This window comes from Phalaenopsis equestris, unplaced genomic scaffold (assembly GCF_001263595.1).
Source record: "Phalaenopsis equestris unplaced genomic scaffold, ASM126359v1 Scaffold000180, whole genome shotgun sequence".
Lineage (NCBI taxonomy): Eukaryota > Viridiplantae > Streptophyta > Magnoliopsida > Asparagales > Orchidaceae > Phalaenopsis > Phalaenopsis equestris.
The window spans coordinates 60,045-65,871 of record NW_018164622.1 but is presented as its reverse complement, the minus strand read 5'-3'; positions in this window follow the sequence as shown (position 1 = coordinate 65,871).

The following is a 5,827-nucleotide window of genomic DNA, read 5'->3' as shown; positions in this document are numbered from 1 at the left end:
TTAAGGCATCAAAATAAAAAAATTATCATTTTGCTCTTTGGGCTCTCCACTTCATAACTTGTTAAATATAACTCAAATGACTTTGAAATTTTTATGTTATCCCACTCATGGGTCAATTAAAAATTAGAGAAGGAAATATGATTTTTTCCAAATTTTATTTAATTTATATAGTTATTTTAACTCAGAAATAGAATTTTAAAAATTAATTTTTAATTAATAAAAGAAAATTTTTTTCTTCATGGGAAAATTATTGGAGGTTCATCTAGGTTAGAGGACCACTTAGACAAAATTCCATGATTTTTCAAGTTATATTTTAATTATCAGAATTATTTATTATTTTTAGTGATTTAATTAAATAGAAAATATGTTTAAATTCAAAAATTACTTTTTGTAATTTTCTTAAAATTTCCTTGAGTCCAGAGAACTCGGAGAAATAAATTTTTTTTTTTCAAATTTTATTTTGTTTATTATAATTATTTTAATGGAAAATTAGAGAAAATACATTTTTTTACATTTAAAAATTCACAATTAAATCAGAAAAAATATTTTAAAGGGTCTTAAGTGATCATGAAACAATTAGGAACAACTTTGGGCATTTTCATATTTTGAAATTTTAATCATTTTTTAATTATTTTTAATTCAAAATTAAGCTAAAAAATGAATTATTTATTTTAAAATAATTTTTATTTTTCCTAAGTACCCCTGATCACAAGGAACTCAGAAAACAAATTTTCATAATTTTCCTAATTATAGTTAATTTATCAAAATTATTTTAATGCCAAAATACCATTTTTAATGCCAAAATACCATTTTAATGCCAAAATACCATTTTTACTTAGAAAATAAACTTTAGTGCTCAAACTAAATCAAATAAATTTCAAATTTTTAAAGTGAGCTAAAATGATTATGAATTATAGTGTGGAATGATTTTTGCTAATTTTTTAATGTTATTTTATTTATTTTAATTTTAGTGAGCTTTTAGGGTTTAGTTAACTATGGTAATTTACATAAACATTTAAACTTGATTTATTTTTTCCAAAATTCCTCTTACCACAGGGAACTTACCAAAACAAGTCCCATATTTTATGGTTTATATTTTAATTTATGTAATTATATTAAGCAAACATAGCCGTCTGGGCTTGAAAATTAGGGTTTCAAAGCTGGAGATGCTCTCTGATCTTACAAAAATCAGAGAGTTCCCTATTAACATGAGGAATCAACCTCTAAAATTTCAAGTCATGACGATTATTATTTACTTAATTAGAATTAAAATAGTCCATTTGGTATTTAATTGATTAAAAATCAGAGACACGTCAAATAATTTTTATTTTTATTCCACATTATTCTCCTCGGATGACTGAGAAACAAGGAAGTTTTATGATTTTCCTACACCAAGGTATGCATTTTCTAAGTTCTGGAATTAAAATAAATAAAAAATCCCTTAATTTTCTACTTAACACAGTCAGAGCCAACTCATCCTACGGTAGCTTCGAGAGACCATGCGAAGCCATTTGATTCGCCGTCGACATCGAGTTAGTGGTCATGCGGCCTGTGGTTCTTGTTTCATCCTTCCATCTGACGCGATCTCTGCCATCCAAGCGATACACACGTGATCCAATGGCTCTTCGTCATCATCCCAGATCGTCCTAACCCGAGAATCGTATAACTTAAGATCTCGCTGGATACTTAATAAAATCACATGGGGTTTGTTCCTACACCTTCATCCAGTCTAGACGAACCTATCAATATGGTTACATGTCTATGAAATTAAACTTTGCTTAACAAAAGCCCAAATCGAGTTCGATTTGGGACAAAATGGGTATACCTTTTTCTGAGAGGGGAGACCTCAATCAGATGCTTGGAGAAGCTTTCGTGGAGTCTGACAAACATCCTATAAGTGTTGGTTTCCTCTAGTGAATGCTCTGAGCATGACTTCCTCCAACAGGTGGGGAGGTATTGGTCTAGGACTAGGCTAGGGTGCTCAATAGAGGATGGTTTTGATGTGGATCTTCTTCGTTTGGTTTGGGGAAGGTGAAGAGCAAGTTAATTTGGGGCTTGGTGGAGTTTCAGGGAAGGACAGAAAATAGTCTTGAATATTGAGCTCAAAATTGAGCTCAGGCAGTGGCTATGGGTGGTCGAGAACTATGAGGTTGAACTCAGGAGGGCAGTGAGAAGCTATGTGAACAATTTGGCAGAGTCTCCCCAAGGGAATTGGTGATCTCTCCTCTTGGTTGTGGGAGGTGGAGTTTAAATAGGCATGGTAATGGTGGCCACCGGGGTTGCCTAATGGGTGAAAAGAGTTCCTCATGTGGAGGGAAGAAGTGTGTGAGTAACCAATTGAAATGAGCCAACTCAAGAAGTTCAAATTTGGGTTTTTTTGACTTAGGGTGGCTCTCGGTTTTGGTGTTTCCAGTGACTAGGTCGGTCGGCTAGGCCAGGGCTGGTGGCTACGTGGTTCAGGGGATCCAATGGATGGTTTAATTGTGATTAGTAGGGTGGCTTGGTGGCTGATGGCAAATCTCCCTTGGTTTAGTCATTTTAGGAAGGAAATCCATTAATTCAAGGGACTCTTGATCCATGGATCAACTAGGCTGGGCTAGGTGGATCTACCCTGGTTCTTAGGGTTCAAATCTTGGTTGTTATGAACTTGTCTTAGTCAATTTGGGTTGGTTTGGTCAAATGTATGACTTGGGTTCATAATTGAGGCTTTGGGTTAAATTTGGGTCTAGGTTGGGTTTGGGCTAAGATCTTGGTCAATCGATTGTTCGTACGATGACTGTCATCAGAAATTTGGAAAAGGAATTGGGTGATTTTGAATTGGTTTAGGGGTTCAATTGGGTGGAATTTGGTTCATAGTCAATTTTGGGGCATTTGGGCTCGACTTGAGTTTGGATTGGGCTAATGTTAGGAATTTGGTTATTTGATGGTTCAAATTGGTCTAAAAAATTGTCATGAAGTGTTTTGGATATCAATTGAGTAGAGATTGTGGAGTTATGAAGTTCAATTTGGGAGGTTTTGGATTTTAGGGCAAAATTGGGGATTTGAGATTTGTTTTGAAATTGGGCTTGAGATGGCTTCAATTGGACTTAGGTTTGGTCTCAATTGGGATTGAATATGATGAATTTGATTTTAGAATTGAAATTGGGTGAGATTGAAGTCAAGTTGGTGGAAATTGAGGGTGAATTGAGGAATTTAGGCATTTAAGGGCAATTTGGGGTTTTTGGTCAAAATAGGTCAATTTTGTCAAATTGGGCTCAATTGAGTGGTTCAAATTGATTTTGGGGACATTTGGAGTGATTATGGAGATTTTGGGAAATTTTGGAATTTTTGGGGTATGAAGGGCATTTTAGTAATTTTGGTAATTTTGGGAATTTTAGAAAATTTGAGGTATTTTGTTCAATTTTAGTTATTTGAAATGGTTTGAAATGATTTTTGAAGACATTTTGATAATTTGGGTAATTTTGGAAAATCTATGTTTTAGGGACAATTTGATAATTTAAGAAATTTTGGGGATAAAAGGGTCAAAATTAGGAATTTAGTAAAATTGGGATTGATTGAAATGTTAATCATGAGTTCACCATATTGAACCATAGGATCAAGGAAAATCTCATTTTGGATCCTCCATTTATTGGTCTTAGCCAAACCCTAACTTAGGGCTAATGGTTTAGGGGACCATCCACATTAGTTTCCAATAGAGTAAGGGATAGCTAGACATGTTTGGCTAAGGATTTAGGTTGTGAGTGCAAGGAAAAGTGTGTATGTGTAGATCTGACCAAGATCACACCACCCAGGTTTAACCCTAAGGCCAAACAGTCCTATGGGGACTCCTCTTGAGCTCCCCCATATCGGTCCCAACTACTAAGTGTTAGAGGTTAGAACCAACATGTGGAACTTCAAGATGAGCAAAAAAGATTTTTAGAATTTTTATTGGTGAGGATTCCATCACCAATCCTTTAGGAGCAGTCAACAGGAAAATCTTATGACTAGATCCTAGGCTTCTAAGTAAGAAACTAGACCTCAACCAAAAGTGAGGTCAACAACTTTGTGTGGTCTTTGCATGCTTTACTGGGATTGAGACCTGAGTACTAGTATATTAGGGCAGATTTCCTTGGCAGAGTGTCGTATCCAAAAGGGAGGCGCTTAATTACGACTTAAACTAATAACTTTTTTTTGTAGGTAGTGTTTAGCTTTTCTCCCACTGGATACAATCTTTCATATGTTGCATGAGATAACCCATAGTAATATCTTTTTATGGTCAAGTATTTTCTTTTTCAGATTTTTTATGTAATTTTAGAGTCCCCAATGAGAGTCTGTACTGAAAATAAGGTACAAGTAAAAGCCTCGAAGCTTGGAGCAGGGACCATGTGGAGTCGACCAAGGATTGTTTGCTCATGTTCATACTTTAATTTTAGATTGTACATTTATTGTATAGATCTTGGATCAAGTATGCAAATGTGAACCTTGTCGACCATTTTTATTTTCTTAAATTGTAACCAACCAAGCGACACTCTACCTTTTATTCTTTTATAGTGAGATTGTTTCTTTATTGCATTTTGCATGTGTTCAATCTTTGTTATACTTTTGATTTATCTCGATAAGATCACAATTAGGCTTCTTAAGATAAATTTTTTGTTATAAATTTAATCTTAAAAGATTTATCCTTAATAAATTTTAATACTAAACATTCAAGATTTTAAAATTTGTTGTTTTATCTTCCGTGCATACTTTCTTGCATGACCTTCAAGCTAGTTTTAAAATGATCATAAAATACATGATTACTACCCCCGAGCATGATGATATGGCCTCCACGTTTAAAATGTCTTAACTCACAACATGCATATTTTAACACCCAAAAAAGGTACTCTTACTTTCCAATCTTACCAACCTAACATATATTTTATACGATTAAGTAGTTGTTGACCAAAAGAAAATATATTGAGATATTCATACATATTTTACACTGTTTTTGATGATATTGCACTTTAAAGAATGGTACTTTTGATTTTTTGTTGTAGGTATGATGAATTATGATCATTGGAGCAAAAAGATGCAAAAAACGGTGCAATTTAGAGCAAAAACGAGCAAGAAATGAAATTTTGCCCTGTCACCTTTCGATAAGTCTTTCGATATTTAATCTCGTTTACACTTCTTGCATATTTTTGAATGAGATTACACTTTAAAGGAAGGTTGTTTTCATGCTTATTTTGTAGGGCTATCTGTTAGGAACACAACGCAACTGAAATGGAGCAAAACAGAGCTAAAACGGAGCGAAACGTGGAGCTGCGAAGTTTGCTCGCCGACGGCGAGGTTTACCCGAGAAGACCGAAAAATGACAGAAAGCTCGCCGGCAGCGCCCTCAAGCCCGCCGACGGCGCCCGGGACGACTATGGACCGACTTTTGGCAGTTATGGGCTGAAATTCAACGTATTTGGACGCTTTTTGATAGGACTCTTGTGGCAACTCTTCAAACTTCGTCCCTACACTTTAAAAAAATGAATTTAGGTTAGAAAAAGAGGTTTTGTGTGAGAGGAATGTTAGGAAAAGTGTGGAGAAAATTTAGGGTTTTTAGAATAGGAGTAGAAATGTAGATTTCTACCATTTTGGAAAGATTGAAGAGGGGATTTTGAGAGAATTTGTAAGGAGATGTTCTAGCATTGCATGGATAAGCGGACGACTTTGTGGGAGAGATTTTCTTCTTTCTTTCAAAGGGAAAAAACTAAGTATTGTGTTATTCACTATCTTATGATTTTGTAAACACTTATCTAGTAGATTTGCTTTGATGAAATGAAGTTTTCTGTTGTGTTTTCTTCGTGCTTTGTGATGTGTT